This window comes from Suricata suricatta, chromosome 9, assembly GCF_006229205.1.
Source record: "Suricata suricatta isolate VVHF042 chromosome 9, meerkat_22Aug2017_6uvM2_HiC, whole genome shotgun sequence".
Taxonomy (NCBI): domain Eukaryota; kingdom Metazoa; phylum Chordata; class Mammalia; order Carnivora; family Herpestidae; genus Suricata; species Suricata suricatta.
Window position 1 is genome coordinate 67144220 of NC_043708.1, and position 18802 is coordinate 67163021.

General features: G+C 35.2%; 1 long non-coding RNA gene across 2 annotated transcripts in view; it reads right to left on the bottom strand.

Annotated features, from left to right (window-relative positions):
• LOC115301690 overlaps positions 1-18802 on the bottom strand; it is a 48130-nt gene that overhangs the window by 9973 nt on the left and 19355 nt on the right. The window contains exons 3-5 of one of the 2 annotated variants that reach the window (XR_003913244.1): positions 13614-13736; positions 11835-11935; positions 6704-6802 (exon numbers count right to left, since the gene is read on the bottom strand). This is a non-coding gene — a long non-coding RNA (uncharacterized LOC115301690). The remainder of the gene's footprint in view (positions 1-6703; positions 6803-11834; positions 11936-13613; positions 13737-18802) is intronic. The other variant, XR_003913243.1, reaches the window with a different exon arrangement.

Sequence of the window (18802 nt, forward strand, 5' to 3'; positions counted from 1 at the left end):
TTTTTGGCTTTGGGGGTTTTTTTTTGTTTGTTTTTGGGGTTTTTTAAATTTGCGGTCCCCAACCCAAAAAGAGTTCCATGTTGCATAACCTTTCCTTCAAAATCTTTCTCATATTTCCTCTTCATATTACTTCTCTGGTTCCCTAAACCCCTCTCCCTCATATTACCACCAAAATATTCAAAATCTCCATCACCTGTCATTTTATTATGCAGAAAAATTAGCTTCATGCCAGTTTTGCATATATACAAAATCATGAAGGTGGCCTGTTAAATGAAAGACCATTCACTCTAGTTATGAACTCCTTAGCAGAACAGACAAATCTATAGAGGTTTGTAATTTGAGTCTTTTCCCTTTAAACACATTTAAGTTTTTAGTCTTCTCCTATTAAGCTCTGTGGGTGAAAGGGAACTATATGGATCTTTTTAAAAAGATATTAATTGCCTTTAGAAAACAAAAATAGCAAGATAGGGTTATGTTTGTTTATCCGAGAATTTATTGTATTTACTTACTGTTTTAAATAGTTTACCCCTTTTTCACAATAATTATTCAGTGAATCAAAAACTCTAAATGAGGTATGTACAAAGTGCTATAATAGCTAAACATAATGGGCATCAATTCAGCCCAGATGGTGATAAAAACAAGTATTAAGTATTTTTTACACAGTACTGAGACTACTATGGTTTCCAAGAGACACAATTGTATTCTAGAAAGATACCTCTAATAGTTATGGAGGAGCAGTTAGGAAGATGATAAATAAAACTAGATGCCATGCAGTCAGTTAGGAAGCTACAATAGTTTAAGAAACACAGAATACGGGACTGGCCCACAACAGTGACTGGTTGGAAAGAGCCTCCAGTTCAAAGATAATTATGAAATTGAATTATTATTATGCCATCTCCCTAATATTTCATATAAAACTTATTATAGCAATATGGGGTGATATTTTTGGAAGCATAAGTATTGAATAAACCATTTATCATGTTCCCACATTCTTTTGGATTTTGCTATGTTGTCAACATCTTTCTTTTCTTCCTCCATTAGCAACAGCTAAATTTTGCTTCAAGGGCAATGCTCTTTTCCCATTAGATACAATCTGGTTAGAGCAATCAAGAGAATCTGTCTTCTTCCATATTCTTTTCTTTTTTTGGTGGAAAAAAAAAAGTGGCTTTATTAAAGTATGGTGACAGGACCCATGGGCGGAAAGAACTGCCTTCTATGTTCTTCAATTGAGACCAATAAGATAGATCTTCTCTGAAATTTTCCAGAGTGAGAGTGGGAAGGAAGGAATAAGGATGATCACAAGCAGCACCTGATGAGACAGTCTATTTGTTGTTACTTCAGAATTCCAAAAGCTGCTCTGATTCTTATATTTTAGAATTTCTAGACTACCTTTTAAATAACATATCCTTATATCTCCCTTTAACCTCCCAAGAAATTATTTTCTGCCTGTATAAGCTAGGATGAGTTTCTATTTCTTATAACAAAAGCCACCTAAATTACACAAATGTATGATAAAAACAAATGAGCCAAAACATACAAGGCTAAGAACCCCAGTCTCCTAATACTTGATCCAGTAGCTTTTGCACCACGTCATGCTGTCTTTTAAATACCAAACAAGAGATAATGTTCCTCAGACATAAAAAATATAGCATCTAATGGAAATGTGTTCTTTAACATTATAATAAATTATAAGGAAGGATATAATAATTGGTTTAGATCCTATGAGACAATTGCAAAGAACAAATTGGATATTATGCATCCTTTGACTTTATGATAGCACATCCTACCTTAGCCATTTCCAGGGATTATATAAAAATATTTAGGAAATCTAACACAGTTCTAGGAGGTTGGAAGTAATAGACCACATGCTAACTGCTCAGACCTTATCATCAAAACAATCTGGAAATTTCTGAGCTCTCATTGTTGCAACTGCTACTGCAAAGTTCTATTTTGTGGTTTGTGGGTGAATTAAGGAACCTTCAATCAAGACTTTATATTTGAGGTTTTACAAATAATAAAAGGCCTACTTGAATAAATTTAAAATCATCTTTTTGGTTCACTGAGTGCAAGAATAAAATTTAATGGAAGGAGGCTCCTTTTGGTTCAGTTTGTCCCCAAGTATAGGTGATTACCAAACTCCTACAATGGTACCTTGCTCTCTCTGGCTTCTTGATGATGAAGGGATTCTCTAATTTATCTGCTAAGTAGGGAATATGGCTTCCACAATAAAAATCAAACTGAAATTTACAATATGGGAAGAGGGAAGAAAGATGAATTCAAAAAGAAACAAACCAACAGGCAGAACAATTCTGAAAGCTGACACATATCAGTGCTGAAAACATTGGCAGCTTGCCAGAAAGTATTTCTGCAGAAGATACTTAAGTTTAGAAGAGCTAACTTTGGAATGAGAAAAGGTAGTTAAGTGGAGAAAAATCAAAACAAAATGGATAGAGAGGAAAAATAGTTAAAATAATCAGCATTAAGTTCAGGAAGAGACACTGACAGTTCTTTTGTTTTAATAAGAAAAATACCAGGAGCAGAAAAGTAAAAGTTTCTGTACTACTTCTTAAAGAATCACTAAAAGTAAAAATCCATTATAATAAAGCAACTCTCCCATTTAGTAGATTGATCTAATCAACAAGATAAATTAAGAATATCAGTAAATAAAGTGTAATTTCCTTGACCCTGACCAAATAGATTTGAAACTATAGGCCATGACCTCTCATTGATCTATTCTCTGAAATATCATTGGTAGAGGTGATCTTTATTTTTTTAACTCATGAAGCCATTTTATTTAGATTCCAAACAAAGCAAGGAAGAGGTGATCCCAAATTAATCTGTCCACTCAGGAGTTGTGAACCCAAAATTTCTGGCTCCTACCAGCAGGAGCTGCTGATTGAGCCGGGGTCTGGATCCTTCAGGCCACCACAGTTTGCCACAGATGTGCCCTCCCCACCTGGGCAGGCCCTGATCTAGGCACCCAGCACAAGTAGGAGGCATCCACAATGGTTAATGAGAAGCTGCTCCATTCCATAAGAAGTGAAGTGACACTCAGACCATCTCGAAGTTCTGGGTGAGGGTCCACCACTCTCAAGGAGGCTCAGGAGGGCCAAGGACCAGGGGTGGAGGATGGAGATGTAACATCTCACAGATGCTGGGGTGCCACATCTTGCTCAGGAACTGACCAAGTACAGACAGTAGATAGTGAACTTGAGTCATGTCTTGAAGAGCCCTCCTTGCAGTAGATATTGGGGGGCACAAAGATGGCCACCTCTCGACTGCACACTTTCATACAAAAGGAAACCTCAACATCCTGCAGCCCCTTTACCTTGATCAACTGTGCCTTCTGTGAGCTGGACAATAGTAGTCTTAGCAGAAAACTACTGACCTTCACAATGCAAGATGGCAGGACATTGTTCAGTATTTCAGGATTTTTTCTTTAATTCTAATTTATTTGGAAATTTTTATTGAGTTACAGAATAAACAATTTAATGAGGAGATTTTGAATTAATTGTGAAAAGCATTTAACAAAAGATAGAATTTATATACAATCAAGTAACAATAGTACAAAAAGCAGATGAAGGAAACTTCCTTGATAACCAAGTGGAAAACATTTTGATTTCTTATATATTGTTAATGTTGTTTGCATGTTGCTTATCTGGATGGCAATCACTGTGCAGAGGTGTAGTGGTATGTTATCAATATGTCTTCACAGTCTTTTGGCTTTCATTCCTTAACAACATTTTGTGAGCTGTGTAAAGTTACTTTAATAATTAAGCTATGTAGAAATATAATGCATATCTAGCTTAGAGGTGCATTCAGAGTACCAGTAAATATTTTGATCAAAATTGGAGAATAAAAGTAACTTCTACGCAAGAAAACTTTAACAAATGGTTAGTTGGAAAACCTGAATTTGCATGTGTTTCTTTCTTTAGATATTTAGATTTCTGATGATCTAATTCCAAAGCTTCAAAAGCATGTTTTGAACTACTGATCTTCTTTTAAAGCATTCTTCTATTCCCAAATAATCTCTAACATTGCTCTATCATATTTATGAATCTGAATGCAATATTTAATAACTACTGTCATTTATGTAAGCATATGTCTATCAAAAAATGTGGGGTAACTAGAATTTACTATTTGTAACAATTATATTTCTACAAGATATTGATGACCTATGCATCAAATCTATTCACAAATAAATAATATTCATTTTAAGAGAGACAGTGCACAAGTAAGGGAGGGGCAGAGAGATAATTGGAAAGAGAGAATTCCAAGCTCTTTGCTGACAGTGCAGAACTCAACATGAGGCTCAATCCCATGAATCGTGAGATCATGACCTGAGCTGAAATCAAGGGTTGGACACTCAACCAACTGAGCTACCCAGGTGCCCCAACAATTTTTATCTATACCATTGTTTGAAGAATGACATCTACTTAGGAAAATATTGTTTTAACATTTAAACCTATTTCTAACCTGTGTGGAAAAGGTGTGATGAAATGGAGCAAAGTTCCTAGACTTAATTTAGCTTTACCTGTTATAAACTATTGAGAAGACTGCATTATTTTAATGACTCAAAACTTAATAAAGATATGTAACATATAAAATATTTTTAAATTTTTTTCTATGTTTTTTATTTTTATTTTTGATGGATAGAGAGAGACAGCATGAGCAGGGGAGGGTCAGAGAGAGAGGGAGACACAGAATCTGAAGCAGGCTCCAGACTCTGAGCTAGCTGTCAGCACAGAGCTCAACAGGGGACTCGAACCCACAAACCATGAGATTATGACCTGAGCGGAAGCTGGACGCTCAACTGGCGGAGCCACACAGGCACCCCACATATAAAATATTTAAATAAATGTAAACATTTTAATACAATGGATACTTTCATCTGTAAGCAATTAGGGCTTAGCTCAACCATGAATATATTGGTGAGGAGACTCATTCATGTGTTGGGAATTTCTCCTGGTCCATAATCATTCTAAACTTGGAATTTATGAAGGAAAAACCTTTCATTAACTACAGGTACTTAGCAGAGAAAAGCTTTTACTGTTTTTTTTTTCCTGAAATTTTCTAATGAGCCCCATAGTAACTCCACCAAATGACAGTTTTTCCGAGGTCTAAACAGAACATGGTAACATGTGAAATATGTGTTTTACGAATGCTGTGTATTTCTTCATTAAGGAAGTATCTGAAAGCATGCTTCTATATACTTTCAGTTCCATCCCCAAAGCTTCGATTTTCAATTATTTAATGATTAGTTTACTTTGAGAGGGTTTCTTTTCTAAAGTCTACAGTTGTACAACCAGATTGTCTTAAAGCTCCCTACCTGAATTGCCTTATGGGTATCAACTTTTCCCTTTCAGTATGTTAAAATTACTCACATTAGAAAGGCTGGTTTGTTATATAGATATACAGACAAATACTCCAATAATTTGGAGTCTCATTAGTGGAGCAATTCTGTTAGGGGAAGATACCTACTTTTCAAGTACTCCATGACCTGTGCAAGTCACTTAACATCTCTTGTTTCACCTTCCTTCTTTATACAGAAGTTGAACAAGATGGTCCTTTGGTTAATTTTAAGCTGTTACATCTTATTCTATTCTCAAGAGCACAATTCTTGAATGCATGAAGGTATACCTTTCCAAACTATCATTGACTCTCAACCTACTATGTGTTAGTCTCTATACTAGATGCTTTTTTCAAAGTAGAGTTTATATTTTAGAACACTCTTAGATTTACAGTGGGGGAAAGTGAGATAATAATATAGTTTATTTATACTCTACACGCAGTTTCCCCATTATTAACATCTGACATTAGTATGGTACATTTGTTACAACTGATGAACCAATGTTGAACCATTATAATTAACTAAAGTTCATACTTTATTCCAGTTTCCTTAGTTACTACCTTATATTCTTTTTCTGCTCCAAGATCCTATCCAGGATACTCCATGATATTTAGGTGTCATATCTTTTAAGGCTGTTCTTGAGTATGACAATTTTTTAGATTTTGCCTGTTTTGTATGACCCTGTCTGTTTTGAAGAATACAAGCCAGGTATTTGTTGAATACTCCTCTAGAAGAATTTCTGGTTATTGTTGTTTTTTACCCCCTTCATGTCTAGACTGGGGTTATAGGTTTTAGCAAGGAAAATAACAGTTAAACTGACATTTTATCACATCATGTCAAGGGTACATAATATCACCTTGATTTATAACCCAATATAGATGTTGATGTTGACCTTGATCACTTGGCTAAGGTGGTATTTTTCTCATTGCTCACCCCACATCCCTTTCCATATTGTTTTCTTGGGAAAAAGATCACTGCACATCTACACCTAAGGAATGGGGGTTTATAGACCCCCCTTATGAAGTCAAAGTATCTACATAAATTATTTATAATTCTTCTACAAATGGAATTTATCTCTTCTCTATATATTTATCCAATCATTTATGTCATCATGGACTCATGGGAATTTATCTCATACTTTCTATTATAATCTAATATTTTATTGCTCATATTTTTCCAGCTTTGGCTATTTGCAATTCTTTCAGTTTGCTCTGTTATCCCTTCAACATACTACAACAATGTAGGTTTTTGTTTTGTTAATTTTGTTTTGCATACTCCTTAGTTCAGGCTGCTACAATACAGTACCATATCATAGGCTAGAAGGCTTCTAAACAACAGAAATTTATTACTCACAATTCTCAAGGCTGGAAGTCTAAAATCATGGTACCACCATAATTCGGTTCTGGTGAGGAACCTCTTCTGGGTTGTAGACTGCTGACTCATCATTGTATCCTCACATAGCAGAGAGAGAGAGAGAGAGAGAGAGAGAGATAGCAAGCTACTACCTCTATTCTTTTTACAAGCCCATTAATCTCATTTATGAGGACTTCACTCTCATGTCCTAATAAACTCCCAAAGACCCTGGCGCTAAATACCATCATATTGAGGATTAGATTTCAATATATGAATTTGGGGGGGACACAAATATTCAGACCACAACACTTCCTTACTTTCTAGCACTACATAAATGCTCCAGATTCATCTCATATATTCCAGATCCAGTCTTAGAATCAACCATTGATCCAAGAAGCCCTGTCTCTTCTTATGGAGATAGTAGTAGAACTCAAAATCTGGGTACTTGATATCCTTATTGCTACTGTGATGTCATTATTTCTGGACCTCTCAATTGACAGATTGAGAAAATATAATTGTGTATATAATCTATGTATTTATAATCCAGAAATATTTCTGTATGTAACCATTTATATCTATATTAAGCTACTAGTTCTTCCAGCTCTGATCTTTTAAAACATGGATTATTCTAGTTCTTCCTCTTGCTTATCTCTAACCTCCACCTAAGAGTGAGAAACCTGGTGGGCCGCCTGGGTGGCTCAGTTGGTTAAGCCTCTGACTTCCGCTCAGGTCATGATGTCACAGCTTGTGTGTTTGAGCCCCCATTAAGGTCACTCTTTGTGTGATAAAATTCTATAGGATTTTGAAAGATGCATACTATTATGTATTCACCATTATCACACAGAATTATTTCAGTCCCTTGATTAAAAAAAAACTGTTTTTCACTTATTAGAACTTTCACCCTCTCCTGTAGTAACCAGTAGATTTTTAAAATTATCTGTATAGTTTTAACCTTTATATACCATTTTAAGAATGTCATATAAGTGGAATTCTAATGTATGTAACCTTTCAGACTATCTTCTTTCACTTAGCAATATACTTTTAAGGATACTTCATGTCTTTACCTAGGTTGATAGCTCATTTCCATTACTACCAAGTAATATTCAACTGTATGGATATACCATGATTTATCATTCACCTATTGAAGGATATTTTTGTCACTTGCAGTTTTTGTGACTTATGAGTAAAGCTACTAAAAAGATTCCCTTGAAAGTTTTTCGTAGACATGTTTTCAAATCAGCTGGGTAAATACCTAGGAATGGAACTGTTATGCGAGGCAAGACTAGTTTAGCTTTGTTAAAAAAAAAAACAAACCTGCCAAAATGTCTTCCAAAGTGGCTGTACCATTTTTCATTCCCACCAGCAGTCTATGAGAGTCCCTGTTGTTCCATCTTCATTGTATTTGGTGTTGTCAGTATTCTGGATTTTGGCCGTTCTAATAAATGTGCGCTGGTATTTTATTGTTGTTTTAATTTGTATTACTCTGATAACATATGAAATGGAGCATCTTTTCATATGCTTATTTGCCATCATATGTATTCTTTGGTGAGGTGCCCACATTTTTGTTCATTTTTAAAAAGGGTTTTTTGTTTTCTTTTGTTTGAGCTTGAAAAATTATTTGTATACTTTGGATACCAGTCCGATATCTGATATGCAAGGTAAGGAAGACTGAATGGTATAGTTCATATGGATAAGACTCACAAAGCAAAGGTCAAAGAATCAAAGGTAGATCTGAGTAGGGGTAGTGCTAGGAAACACAATTCCATAAGAGAGAACAACCATCACAGAAATCTTTTCACGTAGGCATATGTGATCTTTTTCATTTTAAGTTATAAAAGAATGAAGCTGATGGAAAAAAAGGTTAAATTTTAATTTTGAAAAGCTTCCTAATCACTAATTCTGCTATTTTGCTATTTTTCCCAAATTCAAACTTCTTCAGGGGTTGTCATTTAGACACCAAAATTTATGTGGCATATGTAAACTTAGAAACGGAAATAATGTAAACATCATCTAAATCTATAAACTTTATTTCAAAATTAATTTACATAATATGTAAACAAACAGGCTTTCAATCAAAATTTAATCAACTTATTATTAAATATTAATATAAAACTGACATTCCCTCTAATTTCTGGAACTACTGATCAAGTAAACCTTTAATTTACTTTGTGGTTTCAAACCTCATTTGTCTTCTTCAAGTACTAGGAAAACATTCCATAGACAAAAATTATAAAAGTCAATTTATGGAACATAATTTTAATATTAAGCTTGTCTCAACTTGAGAAAGTATATTTTCAATTAAGTCTAAAGTTATATAGATTCTTTTTAAAATTCATGCTAACCTTTTTAAAGATCTCAAATTCATTTAAAGATACTCTGACCCTGTTATTTAGCAAAAACAACAACAAACTAGCCTTTAAAATATTTAAACATTTCTACTACTACTTTCTAAGTATGAATAGTTTTGTCTTCGATATAACTACCACTTGAGGCAAGAAAACCAGAAAATTTATCATCGGAAGTGCAGTTCTGTGAATAAGAATGAGCAATAACAATGATAATGGTAATAATGAGACAGTGGGCATAAACTGAGTCTGTTCTGGACAAACATGGATAGAGGGTTAAGCCCAACATTAATTTTAAAAATCTGAGTCAAACATTATCAAAAAACTGATAAGTTTACAAAATGCCTAGTGTTAAATGGCACAAATATATTTACCAAACTGGTGATATTCTGTTCAGTGTAACAATTAGAAGACCAACTTGATCTTAGCTTCTTAATAAAGGGTGGGAGATTAAATGTAAGATAGCAAAACTTTTACTTATTTTATGAAGCTATTTAAAAATATATTGAGGAGTGCCTAGCTGGCTCAGCCCATGGAACATGCAACTTGTGATCTTGGGGTCATGAGTTTGAGTCCTACTTCATGAGTAGAGTTTACTTAAAAAAAAAATAAATAATAGAAAAATATTTAAAAGACTTTCCTTCTCCAAACTTATTCACCTAACAAGTTCCCTAAAAAGCCACCATTAACCATTAGCTGCTTTTGTCTAAGGCCACATTTTTGAAAGTCTATTCAAAGCTTATCAGACTGTCAAACTCTATTGGTTTTGGCAGAACCCAAGGAATATGTCCTACATTTAATACTTGCTTTTCCTTTTATGGAAAGAAAACAAGATTAATAGACCTTACCTCTTGTCCAATGTTTATAAGCAGAGGTATGCCAATGTACCTCTTTCCAGAGATAAGATGAATTTGCAAGAAAGCAGGAGAAAAAAAGCTGTTAGAAGATTTCTGGTTAAACCTCCTGTATTTAAAAAAATTTGTTTAAGTAATCTCTACACTCAGTGTGGAGCTTGAACCTCACAACCCTAAGATTGAATCACATGTTCTACCATCTGAGACATTCAGGCACCTCTAAATCTCCTGTATTTAGAAATCATGTCTACTTGGTCTTATAAAATGATAAAAGTTTCCCTTTTCATAGGAAATAAGACAAAGGAATAATAAGTTTCACATTAAATGCGCAATAATCTGGATGTAGCACGATGGGAAGATGTTACCAGTTAACAGAATTCAGAGGATGTGGCTGCAGGGAAAATTTGCCAGAGAGGTGTGGTCCTCAGTAGGAAAGCACAACTTGCATCCAGCATGAGAGATCTGGGGAGTGTTTCAACTAACTATTGCTGCATAACACACCACCCCAAAACATAGTGGTTTAAAACAACTATTTTACTATTGTTCATATTTCCATGGTTTCTTTCACTGGATGGTTCTTCGAATACACATGATGTCAGGAAGTGCAACAGTCATTTAGAAGTTCAACTGGGCTGGAAGGTCCAAGAAGGCACATTCAGATAGTTTCCAATTGATAACGGCTATTAACAAGACAATGGCTGATAAGAAGACACTCAGCTGGATTCATCCACCAGAATATTTTCCACCTGGCCTTTCCATATAGATACAGCTTTTCATGGTATAGGCTAATGGATTCTAAAGGTCAAATAGTAGAACCTATATGTTATAGGTTGGATTCTCTAGGAGAAGATTCTGAGAATTTGAGGGTTCAAGATGTTTATTATTGATAAACACGTGAGTGGGGGAAAAGTGGAAGAAGCATGGTTAGGCAAAGGAAGAAGTACAACTGTGATGCAGTTGGTTAACTTGCAGATCTGTTGCCTGTCAGGCAAAATGTCCAGACCTTTTCTAAGATCCCTTTGATTAGTCTTCAGGAAAGGCATTACCTCAGGTGAGGCAGGTCTCTCTAGCTGAGGCAGATGCTGAAGGAACAGATACTTGATGTCGCTCTACTGTCTTCTTTCCTCATTGCCAAACAAGTTCTTCTCTAAAGTAGGATCTGAGCAGCTTCTCAGACCTGCCATACCACCAATCTTCTTGAAGCCGGGCTCTTAGATCCCAAATCAGTAATTTCACCAATTTCATGGTAATTTGATTGATCAACGTTAGTAACAAGCCCATATTCAAGAAAAGGAGAAATAAATTCCACCACTTGAATTAGGAGTAATGTGCATATAGAAAGAGAGGAGGAATTTGGCAAGGCACTCCAGGCCCAGCTGTAGCAATTCATGTACAAAGTACACTTAACACCTCCCAAGAACCCTACAAATTTCCATTCCCATATGGCATCAGCTCATATAAAAAACTCATCTCCTATATCAAAGCCAGGTATAGACGAGACAGACTCCTCAAGCTCCTCAGGAGCACCTGTGAACTAAAAGTGGAGCACTAACACAATCATCTGCCCTATATACACCCAACAAACAATAATGAAGAAAGCACATGGCAGTCACAACAGAAACCTTCACTCTATTTTTTTTTAATTTATCTTTGAGAGACAAAGAGAGATAGCATGAGCCGGGGAGGGTCAGAGAGGGAGACACAGAATCTGAAGCAGGCTCCAGGCTCTGAGCTAGCTTTCAGCACAGAGCCTGACGTGGGTCACGAACCCACAAACCATGAGATCATGACCTGAGCCAAAGCCAGAAGCTGGACACTTAACCAACTGAGCCACCCAGGTGCCCCAAAACCTTCACTCTAAAAGTGTAAAACTGAAAGCACGTAACAGTTAGCTGGCCCAGAACAATTCTGAAATCTAGGAGGACATATTACCATTTCCTCTGTCTCCAGGGATACACCATGTTTCTTGATTAGGTCTGCGCTCCCTGGGAATGGTTCTTCACGGCTCTGCCTGCTCTGTCATCTTTACTTTTCTATAAGAAGTGGAATGTATTTGCTGCTAAGTAATTTTCTCAGCTTGTGTCCTATTCATAGGAGATTAATAACAATGACGACGTTTTTCATTTTGTACTACCTCAGTCCCTTTTAGTCCAAGCTCTTAACATTTCTGTTAAAATTTTTGGGTTTCTTATGTACCTATACCGTATTTTATGACAGATTTTAAAGATATACTCCTCTCTACTTACGACTTAGAATCTGGATGCTATAAGGACAATGCCTTGAAGATTTTTGAAATCCTTTTTTTCTAGCTAAATGGGCCTACAAGGCCCTATTTAAAGATTCTCAAAAATTCTATTGTCTAGCTGAGAAAGAAAGTCAACAGCCTTTAAGATTTTTAAAAACCCCATTGTCTAGATGACAGCGTCTAAGGGACAAATCCTTAATCTTTATGAAGGTTAGACAGTCTTTCAACTGCACTGTTGAACTGATCTTCATAATGTGGCAACACTCTGGATTTTATCTTTGCCCCCAGGTATTAATTTACTCTGAACAACTCATATGGGCTACAAGAGATAAATTGGAGAATAATTAATGTCTCAACTCACCAAATCCTTATTTGAAAGTGTTTTTTTCTGGATCAGAGGTTGATCAACTATGGCTCACAGGTCAGATACAGGCTTTCACCTGTTTTTGTCATTTTTTTTTTTAATTGGAGCACAGTCACATTGATTCACTTACAAACTATCTGTGTCCATTTTTATGCTACAACTGCAGAGTTGAGTAGTTGCTACAAACAACATACAACCAAAAAAGCCTAAAACATTTACTATCCGGCCCATTCAGAAAATGTTTGATGACTTGTACTATAGATACTGCTTATAAATTAAATTATTTCTTCTCTAGTTCATTTCACCCTATTAATGGTCATATACACCTAAAGAAACCAGTAGACTCTTAACAACTTTCTGTTCAGAAACCTCCTGAGCCAAATACACAAGGGCATTAGATATGTTTTCTATATCTCATATTACCACAAATTACAACATTGCCAAACATTCTCCCTGTATGTAGTAGGACAGAAACTCACCTTTGTTCCAGGCTCAAATAACAATGTCTTCACTGTCTTTCAGCCTCTATTGACTTCCTCTGTGAGACCCTTCTGACCTAAACCCACTATCTTTTCCCAAAGCCAATGCCACATGTTTTAGGTTTTTGTTATAGCAGCACATTACTTCCTAGGTACTAATATGTGCTTTGGATATCTATTACTGCAAAACAAACCTGCCCAAAGCTTGGGAAACAACCTTCATTGGGTGCATATTGGGGACTAGCTACTACAACCATTCACTCATATGGCTGTCAATTAGTGCTTGATATAGCTAGAGTGCCTTGCTTTTCATTTTTGTGATTCTTCCATCTATCTTGGGTTTCTCATACCATGGTGGTTAAATTCCAGGAGGCAGCAAATAGAAGCGTCCAGTTCTCTTTGGTCTGAGTTTGGAAGACTCAGACTGCCCTTTTGCTACATTCTATTTGTAGAAGCTAGTCAAGGGTCAGCACATATTCAAGGAAAGCAGAAATAAGCTCCAACTCTCGATATCAAGAGTGATATGTATATACAAGGAAGGAAGAAATTGTTGGGGAACACCTTTGAAGACTAGTTCATATAGGGAATGAATACCCAATCTCATTTTCCTCCTGCCCTCTAACCTATTGCAGAAGCTTTCTGTTGGACTTTCATCCAGTAGTCAGAGGACAGGTCATCTCTTGAACCAACTCCTAGATGTCAGCCTTTGGGGGCACAGAGAAGATTCTGAAGAAGTAAAAGTAAAACTAGAAGAGAAAATAGAAAATACCCATTACAATTCTGAAATATAGGTTATAAGTAGTCCCACGGAAATTATGTTTTTCAATAAAGCTTGATACTATTAAATAAAATGTTTTCACTATCTATAAAAGTAGCATAGCCAACAGGCTGACTTTTACAACCAGCCTTTCCTCTTTGGTCTGGCCAATTGCAGGTACAGACATTCTTCACCTTGAAAATTTAATCCTGTGCAGTATAAAAGTTGGGAACCACATAAATCTGGCAACAATTCAAATTTTCATTCTTAGTTAAGAAGGATTTAGAATGAAAATATAATGTTCTTAGTGTGAACCTCTTAGATAAATAGCTATATTGTATATCTTTTCTTTATGATTATTAGCCTAATTTGTGTTGATTTACATTCTACTTCCCTGCTAGCAAGCCCTATTCAGCTGTTCATCCTACTCTGTCCTAGCCTGTAAATTCTCTTGTAGAGACAGGGTCCTGATACCATATGCCCATGTTCTAGATACTATTACCAGAGTGCTTGCATCCATCACATCATGTGCTATAGGTATTGTTTTCTAACTCAGATCCTTCCTGATATTGTCATGTTACCTAAGACATTATATCTGTGGTCACCCATGTGGGTGTCACTCCTCTAACCCCTATTGCATTCATGCCTGATTTAATCTCTTCTCTTTAATGACCTGTCTTTGAAGAAAGCACTGTACTAGACCTCAAACACTTCTAAAAAAGATAGCTGGTAATTTATCTGTGATTTGGGCAGTGACAATATTTTTCTCATGACTATTTGAAAAACTAATGTTTATGGTTGGTTACCTGTCATCTTCAAGAGTTAAAACCAAAAGCCAGCAGCATGGCATTTTGACATTCAGTGCTAACATCCTAAGTAGGAAGTTTGCCTTTTGGTACTTTTTCGAAAGTACTCTTCCTATGGATTTGTATGTCTCTGAAAGATGTTTCCACCATACATAAAGCACTATTAAAGTGTTTTCATAGTTTGGTATGTGTTAAACTTTCAGCTCTCAAAAGTCTATCTAATTGCTATCATTTTTATTTCTTCCATTAAGCTAAATGTTTCTTATCATCACTTACAACCAAGCCAGTGATGCTCTAGATTGCCAATATATCCATTATTTACTAAGAACTTCCATTAGTCAGAAGCTAAGGTGTATTTTTAATATATTATTTTAATACAGTATATGGAGCTGTATTGTAGGTACAAGGTGTTTTGCAAACATTAATCTCAAATAAACTGGTATATTACTGCTATTCTATGAATATAAAAATGGAAACAGAGCTAATAAATGAATTTCCCAACACCTTGCAAAAAACCAAAGCAGAATTTGGATATAATCAATTCATCTCCAAGTGTCCTTGGACAATAAAATCAGACTTTTCTTATGGAGTTATATAAGCCACTTATCAAAGTATGATTCAACTTATTTTATGGGTCCTTGTGTGTCAGGGTTATTACTGATGACTTTAAAAATAGTTCTGTCTGTGAAATATAAAGCACATGGAGAAGAATATATAAAATGTATAAGTACAGATTACAATGGAATAATAACATGAACGTCCATATTCACATCGCCCATTTAAGAAATAGAATATTAGGGGCACCTAGGTGGCTCAGTCAATTGAGTGTCCAACTTTGGCTCAGGTCATGATTTTGTGTTTTGTGGGCTTGAGCCTTGCATTAGGCTCTATGCTGACAGCTCAGCATGTGGAGCCTGCTTTGGATTCTGTGTCTTTCTCTGTCTCTACCTCTTCCCAGCTCACACTCTGTCTCTCTCTAAAAATAAACATTAAAAAATAACATAAAATAAGAAAGAAATAGACTATTACCAGTTTAATCCCTCTATTGCACCTCCTTACCCACTACCCAGAGAAAAACTAATACCTTCAATTTTATATTAATCATTTCATAGGTTATCTTTATATTTTCATAATCTATGCATGAGTTCTAATACATAACTTCCACAAACTCTTCATACTACATTCAACACAAATGGAATCTTACTATATCTATTCTTACTTGCTTCTTATACCGACCAATATATATATATTTTGAGATTTATCTATATTGATGTATTTGGCTATATGTGTTTCATTAATATTCTCTTCTCTATAGGAGTTCACTGTATGAATATCCTATAGTTTATTCTTTTGTAGCTGATAGGTATTCCATTTTTTCCACTTTTTCTTGCTATCACTGTTACGTTCTTTAAAGCACTGTTCTTTTTATTTTTATGTTTATTTATTCATTTTGAGAGGGAGAAAGAGAGAGAGAGAGAGAGAGAGAGAGAGAGAGAGAGAGAGAGAATGAGTGGGGGAGGGATAGAGAGAAGGAGGGAGAGAGGGAGAATCCTAAGTAGGTTTCTCACTGTCAGCACTGGGGCTCAAACTCACAAACTGTGACCATGACCTGAGCCAAAAACCAAGTCCAAGAGTTGACCCTTAACTGACTGAGCCACCCAGGTGCCCCTTTAAAGAATTTTTCTAAATGGCTTCTTTGTGCACAGAGTCAATAGGACAAATGATAACTATTAGAATTGCTGGCTAATAAATACAATCATGTTCAGCATTACTTGGTGATACTAGAGCAATCATAATGGACTAGTACAACCTGCAGAACCTTGGTGGTTTAAACATCAAAGCTTATTGTTACTGGCGTTACATTTTCTTCTTAGATGGGGGTTAAGTAAGGGGATCCTCTCTTCCACATGACCTTCCCTCAGGGGAAGGAAGTAACCATGAAAGAGGGGAGAAAAACTTGATCTTTCACTCACAGGTTTTAAAGCCTCCCACCACAAAATGATACTGGCCACATCGTCACACATAACTTCAATGGGGTAGTGCAATTTTTGCATACACCAAGGAAGAGAATAAAATATATGTATGAACAGTCTGAATGTCTGTTGATGATGACTACAAACTGTTTTTAAAGTGATTGCTCCTTGTTATGATGAGCACAGGGTGTTGTATGCAAGTTATGGATCACTGAATCCTACTCCTGAAACCAATATTGCAATGCATGCTAACTCATATTTAAATAAAAATTTAAAAAGAAAAAATACTGCTAATGTAACATCTTATTAAATACTAAGATACATTCTACCCTTAAAAAAATAAAGTGACTGCTCCAAGTTGCACACATACAAGAGAGAAGGAGAACTCTGTAGATTCATATTCTACCAAATCTGATACTGTCAGATACTAAGACTTTTTTAATCTGATGCATATGATCTATCTCAACTGTGGTTTTAATTTACATCTTTTTGATTCATAATGAGATTGAGCATTTCACAATGTGGTAAGTGCCTCGTACTCCTACAAAATTCTTCTTTTGTAAAATTACTCTTCTTATTTTCTCCATTTTTCTAGGAATAGTTCAAGCTTTTTCTTTTTTCTTTTCAATTCAAGTATAATTAACATACAGTGTTATATTAGATTTAAATGTACAATATGATTCAACAATTTTATTCATTAGCCAGTGTTCATTGAAATAAATGTACTCTTAATCCCCTTCACTTATTTCAACCTTCTCCACACCTACCTCCCCTCTGACAACCAACAATTTGTTTTCTGTATTAAAGAAAGTTTTCTTGTTTGTCCCTTTTTCTTTCCTTGTGCTTTTCTTAAATTCCATATATTAATGAAATCATTTGATACTTGTTTTTCTGAGTGACTTGTTTCACTTAGCATTATACCCTCTAGATCTATCCTTGCAAATGGCAAAATTTCTTTCATTTTTATGGCTTATATATATGTATATCTGTATATATATAATGGATAATATATATTTATACATATATAAATTCCTCATATCTTCTTTGTCAATTCATCTATCAATGGACATTAAGGTTTCCTTTATATCTTGGCTATTATAAATAATGTTGCAATAAACATAGGGGTTCATATGTCTTTTCATATAGTGTTTTTATATTCTTTGGGTAAACACCCAGCAAGGAATTGGTGGATCATATGGAAATTCTATTTTTAATTTTTTGAGGAGCTTTTCATACTCTTTTCCACAATGGCTGTACCAGTTTGCATTCCCATCAATAATGCATGAGGGTTCCTTTTCTGCTACATCCTTGCCAACACTTGTTATTTCTTGTGTTTTTTATTTTAGCCTTTCTGACAGGTGTGAGGTGATAGCTCATTGTTTTGATTTACATTTCTCTGAAATTAGTGATGGTGAGTATCTTTTTGTGTGTCTCTTGACCATCTGTATGTCTTCTGTGGAAAAATATCTATTCATGTCCTCTGCTCATTTTTTAATTAGACTATTTAGGGTTTTTTTAGTGTTGAGTTGTATAAATTACTTTTTTAATGTTTATTTATTTTTGAGAGAGAGAGACAGAGAGAGTGAGCATGAGTGGGGAGGGGCAGAGAGAGAGGGTGAGGGACAGAGTATTTCAAGCAGGCTCCATGGTGACAGCAGTAAGGCTGTGGGGCTCGAACTTATGAACTATGAGATCATGACTCAAACCAAAGTTGGACACTCAACCAACTGAGCCACCAGTAGCCCTGAGGTGTATAAATTCTTTATATATTTTGGATATTAACCTTTTATTGGATATGTTAGTTGCAAATACCTTCTATTCAGTGGGCTGTCTTTTTTTGTTTTATTGATGGTTTCCTTCATTGTGCAAAGGCTTTTTATTTTTATGTAGTCCCAATGTTTAATTTTGCTTTTGCTATTGCTGCCCTTGCCTCAGGATACATATCTAGAAAAATTAGCATACCAAAATCTGTTGCCTTTCTAAACACTATAAATGAAGTAGCAGAAAGAGAAATTGAGGAAACAATCCCATTTACAATTCCAGCAAAAAGAATAAATACCTAGGAATAAATTTAATCAAGAAGCTGAAAACCTGTACTCTAAAAACTATAAAATACTGGTGAAAACATTGAAAATGACACAAATAAATGGAAAAACATTCCATGCTCATGGTTTTGGACAACCAATATTGTTAAAATTTCCATAAAATCCAAAGCATTCTCCAGATTTACTGCCATCCCTATTGACAACCAACAGCATATTTCACAAAACTAGAAT